This window comes from Peromyscus maniculatus, chromosome 5, assembly GCF_049852395.1.
Source record: "Peromyscus maniculatus bairdii isolate BWxNUB_F1_BW_parent chromosome 5, HU_Pman_BW_mat_3.1, whole genome shotgun sequence".
NCBI lineage: Eukaryota > Metazoa > Chordata > Mammalia > Rodentia > Cricetidae > Peromyscus > Peromyscus maniculatus.
Window position 1 is genome coordinate 53,493,485 of NC_134856.1, and position 9,904 is coordinate 53,503,388.

A 9,904-nucleotide genomic window follows, 5' to 3' on the forward strand; every position below is an offset into this window, starting at 1 on the left:
GCCACACACATGGTCCACCCTTGATGTAATTGCTTTCCTCGGAAGCATTCAGAGTGGGTAATACAGATATCACAGAGATCAAACACCACAGAGATGTCCACAGGTGCCCAGCACCTCTGATGCAACTGCTAGAGACCCTTGTCAGACAAGGAGGACCAGGGTAGAGTCCGTGTTGAGTGCTTCAGAATTCAGGAACTGAAACGTAATACTCAGTACCCAGCCTGAAGCCAGTGATAATGAGGTGGGGCTGCTGAGGTGGGGATGCTAAGGTGGGCATGTTGAAGTGGGGTTGCTGAGGTTGGATTGCTGAGGTTGAGATGCTGAGCTGGGAAGGTTGAGGTGGGGATGCTGAGGTTGGGATGCTGAGCTGGGGATACTGAGGTGGGGATGCTGAGGTTGAGATGCTGAGGTGGGGATATTGAAGTGGGGATGCTGAGTTGGGGGATACTGAGACTAAGATGCTGAGGTGAGATGCTGAGATAAGGATGCTGAGGTGGGGATGCTGAGATAAGGATGCTGAGGTGGGGATGCTGAGATAAGGATGCTGAGGTTGAGATGCTGAGATGAGGATGCTGAGGTGGGGATGCTGAGATGAGGATGCTGAGGCGGGGATGCTTGCTACGAGCCATAGAAATATAAAGCAGAAATTCAGTTGTATATGGTAAAGCTATGTCTAGAAGAATCAAGGAATTCTTCCAGAGAAACCCAAATCTCAAAGAATACTTGATATTATTTGACTTTTAGTATATCAGCTGTTTCCTGCTATGAATTTCATGTGCACTCTCATACTAACAATGTATTTATCTGAAATACCTCTCAAGCATCCAAGACAAATGGCAGACAGAAGGACCAACTGCTAATCTCCTGAATTAAGGTAAACACCATTAAGGAGATATTGCCTGTCCCCTAGGCCTAGGAGACAGACAGTCTTATGTGCATAGCTTTGTTTCTTGGGTGATGAAGTTCAGATCCCCCTTTCTCTCACAGCCCAAATGGTGTTCCAGAGCAACTGACTCAGAACAAAAGGGCTCTTTGTATCCCAGGTGCAGTGTAGCTATGAGGCAGGTTTCCTAGCTCCCAGCAGAGTTACCCTGTCCTGCCAGTAAACAGCAACATAGAAATAGAGGCAGTTACACTTTTGTGACTTATAGACTCTTTTACCTAACCACCTGTAAGACTATAGTTAGAGCACATTTATGATAAACTTGTAATGTTTCACCTAGCCATTTATAAGAATGTATTTTGAACATATAAATTGCCTTTCTGATTTATTCCAGCCCTTATCTGACTCCTCCTCCTCCACTCATTTCCCCTTTGGGTTGCAAATGAAGCTGACTATCATGGCTCTGGTGGGGACCCTGAAGACCTGGCTGGTAAGAGTTACTGCTGTTAGGATATAGGCTGGTTCCCTAAGAGGTGTAGGAGAACAAAGATGGACAGAGGAATGGATGGAGACGAAGATGAGGTTGAGATGGAAAGAGCTTAGTTAGAACTAGGAGTGTGAGAGGACAGGATGTAAGGGACAGAGAGGAGCTAAGCATGAGAACAGAACTGAAGCTGTGTAGATAGAATTTATCTCAGAGGAATAAAATGGACGGACGAAAGAGCTCAGTGTACTTAGATTCATTCCTTCAGATTATCCCTGCCGTTAGTAGCATCTTGCCCAAGACTCTGGAAGAAATCTCCTCAGGGCAGGTCCCTTAGGAAATTTTGATAGATGCTAATATGGGGATGATAAGGATGGGATGCTGAGGTGGGGACTGATATGGGGATGTGAGGTGGGGATGCTGAGGTGGGGATATTGAAGTGGAGATGCTGAGTTGGGGGTGCTGATATAGGGATGCTAAGGTTGGGGTGCTGACATGGGTATGTGAAGTGGGGATGTTGAAATGGAGATGCTTTGTTGGGGATACTGAGGTAGGGATGCTCAGATAGGGATATTGAGGTGGAGATGCTGAGATGGGAGTGTGAGCTGGGAATGTTGAGGTTGAGATGCTAAGGTTGGGATGATGAGGTTGAGATGCTAAGGTGGGGATGTTGAGCTGGGAATGCTGAGGTTGGGATGCTGAGGTTTGAGATGCTGAGGTGGGTATGTGAGGTGGGGATGCTGAGATGGGGATGCTGAGGTAGGGATGCTCAGATAAGGATGCTGAGGTGAAGATGCTGAGATGGGGATGCTCAGATAGGGATGTGAGGTGGGGATATTGAGGTTGGGATGCTAAGGTAGGGATGATGAAGTTGAGATACTAAGGTGGGGGTGCTTATCTGGGAATGCTTAGGTTTGAGATGCTGAAGTGGATATGCTGAGATGGGGATGCTAAAGTTGGGATACTGAGGTGGGGATGCTGAAGTTGGGATGTGAGATGCTGAGATAAAGGATTCTGACATGGAGATGTGGCTACTGGGGATGCTTAGATCGAGGATGCTAAGATAGGGATGTAGGAATAGAGAATTCTGTGTGGTCCGGTGTCATTGAGGAGGTCAGTGCAGACCAGGTCCTGTCTTCAACCAGGTTTTTATCCTACCATCCTCCTCAAAGGAGTGCCCATACAGTGAAGAGAACAAATGGAAAGAGCTGTATTGTCAATTCGGGATTAACAACCTTAACTGGAGGAAACGATTTGAAACAGACTGCCCATTTTAGACTTCGCTAAAACAATGAACTCCCAGGAGCAGTGGGATGCTAGCCAAGAGCAGTTACTGGTTGCCGCTCTGAGAAGTGCTATAGCTTCAGAAATGCAACAGCTAAGGCTACCCAGTACAACAACCAAAAACAGAAAAGGTGGTGGGGGCCCTCATAAAATTAGATCCGCCTCTGGGGAGAGGCCCCCAGCTGTGGAGGCATGGGAATAGGGGAGGCAGACTTCTTAGCCTCAGGCAAAAAGGACTAACCTGGGCTACTTAGGACCTGCATCCGGACTGACCCCCACCCCCACCACTTTTCACTATTGCCCCATGCTTTCCCTTCGAGGGCCAGCCATGCTCCTGCCGCTGTTCCTAGGCAGGAATTTCCTGCTTCAGGTTTGGTGCTCTCCGCTCCATGACCCCGGCACACCTTTCCCTGGCCTCTCACTTCACTGTCCATCTCCTGACCCCTGTCCCTGTTCAAATGCTGCCCTGAGGCCACCAAGGCACCTAGCTGGGGGGGGGGGGCAACACCCATTGCCCTTCCTCCATTGCTTCAGCTAGGCCCCTGCTTCCTACAACTTCATAAAACAATGTGCATGAGGGGCCTTCTCCAAACCCTTCAATAATCCATTTGTATTTGTTAATTCAGTATAGTAAATGATCAGTTGATGTAATCAAGTTATTAAATTCTTAGTTTATTAGAAATTATATTTGATATAAGTGAGTATCATCTTGCGCTGGTAGAAACACACCTGCAGTCCAGCACTGGGAGGTGGAGGCCAGAGGTCAGGAGTGCAAGGCCAGCCTTAGTTACATGAGGGCTCAAAGCAAGCAAACAAAGAAAACATCTAAACATTAATCAAAACGTTTCTTCTTAATGAATATTTAACAGTGGTTTCCACCAGTCCCAGACACCGCGTCAAGCACAGTGGCAGCACAAACCTACACAGTGAGTGGCCAGCAAGCTCTGTCCCCTTGACTTCTGTGGGCCCAGCCCCAGCCAGTGTTACACCAGCCCTGGCTGTCTCTAGGCCAGGACACCCCCACAGCAGCCCTATTCAGCCCAGGCTCCTGGGCCCCAGACCTCATTATTCCTGCCTCAGGCAGAAAGTGGGGCATCTCTTGGGAACATCCCCAAACTTGCCCACTCCCCGTGGCTGAGACAGTAAAGATCTGCCCTGTGTTCCTCTCCAGGCTGGGGACAGGCCAGCAGAGGACATGGCACCTGGATGCGACTTCACTGGGGGTGTTTTGAGAGACACCCTTTGGGCTGATGTTTAAAGTAACACCTAAAGGAAACCTGGTGTCCCGTGGGTGAAGGGACACTCTGTGCAAGAGTCCGTGGCTCTGTAAAGCCAGTGTTGCTGTGACACAGAACGTGGAGGTTCTGTGTGGCCGAGGACTGTGGCAGTGGCTCCCAGCCTTCCCGACGCTGCGACCCCTTGACACAGTTCCTCACATTGTGGTGACCCCCAACCATAGAATTACCTCATTGCTTCTTGATAACTGTAATTTTGCTGTCATGAATTGTAATGTGAATATCTGATATGTAGGATATCTGATATGTGACCCCCAAGGGGTTGTAACCCACAGATTGAGAACTGCTGGACTATGAGTTAGCATTTTTAAATTTCTACTCCCCCCTTTTACTTCTCCTTGCAAGCCAGGGAAGGTGTCCCCGAGGGCTGGGCAATGTTGTTTTGAACCACGACCTCTGGTGGCTGTGTGTGGCAGGGCATTGAGGGTAGTATTGGGCAACCGGAAGGTGACCTGAAAGGGCCTGGCCTTCACTGCTGCAGTCCTGACAGATGCTGTCCCGGGGATGCCAGGTGAGCACAGCTCAGAGATCTAGCCTCCCCACGAAGGCAATGCCTGTGCCTTACCTGCAGGAGATGTCTGAGAGGGTCTGCGCCGACCTATTCTCCAGGCAGCCGGCCCAATCCCCAGCTGCTCTGAGCATTCCCAGACAGATCTGGCTGATGAGTAGGGTTTTTTTTTCCCTTGGGCCTGCCCTCTGAAGTTGAGCAAGGGATGAGTGGAATGTGGTTACCTTCTCAAGCCTTTCTGCGGGTGGGTTATGAACCTCAGACTGCAGACACATATGTGCATGGTTTATGTCCAGACAGACAGATGAACAAACCTTATAGGAGGATGATCAACCAGCCAGCCTGCTGCTCGGGCATCCCAGGCCGCACTGGCCCTCTCTCTTACAGGGAGGCCTGACTCTGTCTGAGGTCACAAATGCTTATCGCTTCCTTGGGAGAGGCATTAGTCACACTTCGGCATGCCCTCAAAGCCGAGCTTCAAGCAAAAGATCTCTATCTGCTGCCCTGCTGCACCAAAGACCTGTTGCTGGAGCCAGTCAGACCTTCTGGAAAGTGAGGCAAGGCGGTTTGGGTGTCGATCCAAGACCCGGTTCCTCCGAGGCCAAGACCTGGTCCCCTCCCATCTCCTACCCTCAGTTTCTTCCTGTGGTAACTGAGAGACTCCATGACCCATCTCCATGTACCCTCTAGGAATACAAAATGAATGCACACATGAATCCCATGCCCAAGGATCCAGCTCTGAACCCAAGTTGTAAATGGCCATTCTCTGGGTGAGTTGAAGTCAGACATGCATGCTGATACTGGCTAGTGGGACAAACAGACTGTCACCACCCCACACTCTTAACAGCGGGTGTTCTGGAGGCTGTAGCCAGGACAGGGTGACAGGTTGGGCTCTTTCCCAAGCTGACCCCTATGGCCCTAGTCCAGGGTCAAGTCACCCCACTTACCCAGCAGGACACCCAAGTGCCTCTGGGTTTGACAGAAAAGCAAAGCAGAGAAAGAGACACCCCACAACAAGAGAGCCATGCTGGCGGGAGGTGGGGGGGTGGGGCCTGGCGCTGCCTGGAGTTTGACGGTCTGGCAGGTGAGGAAAGGGAGAGGCGAGGCCTGTGGAAATTTCCCAGGACAGTGTGCTGGGAAGCAGGGGTTTGGCAGGCCGGCTGGTTTCCTCGGCTGCCTGCACAAGGTTTCTTTGAATAGAATCAGAAACAGCAGGAAGATGGGAATGGCTGGGAACACACTGGTTTGGTTGGGATTCTATCTGCTTCTAGAAGCAACTCCAGAGGCCAGAGGGAGTCAACCCTGCTTACCTGTGGTTAGCAGAGTGTTGCAGACCCCAGATGTCCACATCTTAACTCTCCAAACCCGGGCTCGCATAATTAACTGGCAAAGGGGCTTCACACATGTGGTGAGGGGGGTGGGGGAGGAGCAGCCCCACCAGGCTTCCAGGTGGGTGTCATAAAACACCCAAGTCCTTCATGTGGGAGAACCCGTTCCAGCTGTGGTCAGAGGACTTGGGACTAAGGAAGCCAGAGAGAGGGAGGCAATTTAGCTGGCTCGATGGTGAAGGCGGAAGTCAGGGGCCCAGGAATATGGGTGCCTTGCGATCTGGGACGGGGAAGGACAGGGATCAGGTGTGCAGAAGTGGGTCCTGCCTACAGCAGGAAGTCAGCCACGGGGCGATGTGCTGGACTCTGAGCTGTGGTGGTTGAAAAGCCACGGGCTTTCCCTGCAGCTGTGACAGCAAGCTCATCCTCAACTCCCTGGGACAGGACCTGTGATGCCCCCACCCGCCTCCTCCTTGAGAACACCCAGTCTCCGGGAGATGAGCTGAGACATCCAGAGGGCCTGAGGAGGTGGGGACCCTCAGCCAACTGAACCGCCGGGCCCCGCTGCTCCAGGGTAAGGGGGTCCGCCGTCCTGATCAGGCAGGCATGGGTGAACGAGAGCGCTGACCTAGAGTAGGCAGTCGAGGCTCCTCTGCCCTGCCCCCTCGTCCCTCGTTCCAAACACTGCCTGAGCCTTGGAATGAGGGGGGCTGTGGGTTAATGTCAGCTTCCTGTCCCTGTGAGATGATGGCTGAGGAAAACAGTCCAAAGGAGGAAAGATTTCTTTGGCCAGGGGTGATGGTCAGCACGCCTTTAATTCTAGTGCTTGGGAGACAGTAGGTGGATCTCTGAGTCTGAGGCCAGTTTGGTCTACACAGTGCGTTCCAGGCCATGTAGGGATACCCGGTGAGACTCTGTCTCAAATAAGTACATAAAATTTATTTAGACTGCTGGTTCAGAGGGCGGGTCCCCAGCAGCAGCATGGTCGGAGTGTGTGAGGGAGCTAAGCATCACCCCTCAAGGCCGCTCAGGACACAGTGGAGAGGCTGGGGACAAGGTGTGTCTTTTGGGGTACACATCCCAGTGACTTGCTTCTTCCAACTAAGACTTGATCAAAGTTAATGGGGTCAGATTATGAGGCCCCAAGGGGGGGGAGTGTACTGAGGTGCTTCCCCGGAGCTCAGTCTGAAGGCTGCAGTGAGGACCAAGTCTGGACCAAGCACAGGAGCCCACGGGAGGCATTCCATAGGAGATGACTGTGTAACTGAGTGTCCTCTCCAGGCGATGACCATGGTTTGGAACTGGACAGAAGTCATACACTGTCATTTTTTTCTTATTTTATTCTTTTTTTTTTTTTTTTTTGAGACAGAGTTTCTCTGTGTAGCCCTGGCTGTCCTGGAACTCACTCCTAAGACCAGGCTGGCCTTGAACCCAGAGATCCACCTGCCTCTGCCTCCTGAGCGCTGGGATCAAAGGCATGGGCTACCACTGCCTGGCTGTCATTTTACTTTTTTAAGATTTATTTTTATGCTCTTGGGAGTTTTGCCGGCATGTATGTCTATGTGTCCTGTGCTTGTCTGGTGCCTTCAGAGACCGAAGAGGGCAATGGATCCCCTAGAACTGACGAAAGCCTCCATGGGGTGCTGGGAATTGAACTCAGGACCTCTGGAAGAGCAGCTAGTACTCTTAACTGTTGAGCCATCTCTCCAGCCCCCAGCCCCTAGGTGTCACTTTAAAACGGCTGCTCTTGAACCACGTGGACTTCACTTCAGTTATCTTTTTTAAAAACCTGCTGAGACCCAACCCTGGGAGATTCCGTCCAGGGACACCAGGACAGCGAGGCTATGGGTCTAGGTGTTATGTGAAGTCCCTTCATTTGCAGATCTTGGTGACTGTATTTTATCAACACTTTGGGAGCAAAACAAGGTCTCAGCCACCGGTGTGTAGCCTCAGCCAGAGATGACTAGGGTCCTGTGTGGGGGCTGCCCCTTGACTGTGTGGGGACAGGAAAAAGGAAGAAATGGAAAAGTACCTCAGTCCCAGAGGAGCGGCAGGACAGGAGTGTGGTTTTAGACCCGCAGGGCCTCTGCCAGAGTGAGATGCTCTCTGGGAGACCATAAATGTTAGCCCTGCTGGCATATGTTGTAAATGGACTTGGTTTTGTTTAGTTGGTTAAATTTTTATTTACTTTTTAAAAACCCACAAAAACCCTGCCAGGACTGTCTTAAGTGAGGACACCATGTTACCCAGGAGAGCTGAGTTCATAAAGGCTGAGCTGGGCCGATGGGGCGGTGACCTATACTCTCCACCTCAGGTATGGGCTGTAGAGAACCCCTCAGTCATCACTGGCTGCTCTTTCTTTCTTTCTTTCTTTCTTTCTTTCTTTCTTTCTTTCTTTCTTTCTTTCTTTCTTTCTTTCTTTCTTCCTTTCTTTCTTCTCTCCCTCCCTCCCTCCCTCCCTCCCTCCCTCCCTCCTTCCTTCTTTCTTTCCTTTTTTTCTTTTTTCCCCCAAGACAGGGTTTCTCTGTGTAGTTTTGGTGCCTGTCCTGGATCTCGATCTGTAGACCAGGCTGGCCTCGAACTCACAGAGATCCACCTGGCTCTGCCTCCCAAGTGCTGGGATTAAAGGTGTGTGTCACCCATCCCATCCTCACCCCCACCCTGCTGCTGCTGTTTCTTGAGATCTGCTGTGTGCCCGAGGTCCCCCTTAGCTGTGTGCTTCCCCGTTTCTGACCCCCAAGAGCTGCCAAAGCAGGAGCTTACCTGTGTCAGCTCATCTTACAGAGGAATACATTTTGGCACAGAGAAGCCAAGGGGCTCGCCCCGAGTCACACAGCCAGGGAGCAGCAGCCAGACAGCCAGCTTTGCTCATTTCTGACTGCAGTGAGCTCAGAAGGCCTGATGCCTTGCACCCAGGAGCTCCCAGGGCCATTGTTCCTGACCAAATGCTGTTCCCGAAACAGATCTCAGCTCAGGAGGTCAGGGTGGCCTTTCTCACGCCTGGCAGTGTCTGTGCTGCCGACCCATGCATGCATATCTGTGGGGGGGCACTGCCCGGCCATAGGAAACACAAACTGGGAACAGGGGATGTTCTGTCCCTTGGGCTCAGTGCAGTTCCAGCTGTGGCCTTGCTGGGGTGAGTGCCAAGGTCCCACCAGGAACTCTGCAGCTCAGGAAACCTGGCTGGGCTGCCTGTGGGCCAGCTAGGACCAGCCTCCAAGGTCATCCAGTGAGCACTTGTCCCTGTGCCTCAGATGGCTGGGTCCCCCCAGGGAGGGCCCTAAGGGCAGCCACTACCCCACTGCCGCTACCCACCCATGGGCCTGGTGACCAATAAAGTGAATCCCCCAACAACTCTGGGCTGGGAGAATTTTCCAGCTCTTTTCCAGTGTTCTGTGGTCCCAACTAGCCCAGATTCCACACTAGTGGGTAGATTGCCACTCACCTGCCCCTGCCCCAGAACCCTTGCACAGCCTAAGGGCTTCTCCTCATCTGGCCTCGATTCCTTGGAACTGGAGTTACAGACAGTTGTGAGCTGTCATGTGGGTGCTGGGAATTGAACCCAGGTCCTTTGGAAGAGCAGCCAGCGCTCTTAACCTCTGAGCCATCTCTCCAGCCATCCCCCCACACACACTAAAAATCTTAAGATTTGTATTATTTTATATCAATGGATGTTTTTCATGCATGAATATATGGGTGAGAGCCTGATGTCTGTGGAAGCCAGCAGAGGGCATTACATTCCATGCCCTGGCACTGGAATTATGGATTATTATGAGCCACGATGTAGAGATGGGAATTGAACCTAGGTCCTCCGCAAGAGCATAGGTGTTCGGAACTGCTGAGCCATCTCTCCAGCAGCCCAGCCCCCCCTTAAAGATGTATTTATTTTTAATTTCTGTGTATGAGTTTTTAGCCTGCCTATACGTATGTGTACCATATGTGTGCTCGGTGCCTGAGGAAGCCAGAAGACACTGGATTCCCTGGAACTGGAGTTACAGACAGTGGTGAACCACCACAGGGGTACTGGGAATTGAACTCAGGTCCTCTAAAAGAGCAGCCAGTGTTCTTAACCACTGAGCCAAGGAGACTTTCTTCAGGCCTTGTTTGATGGGACTGGAGAGA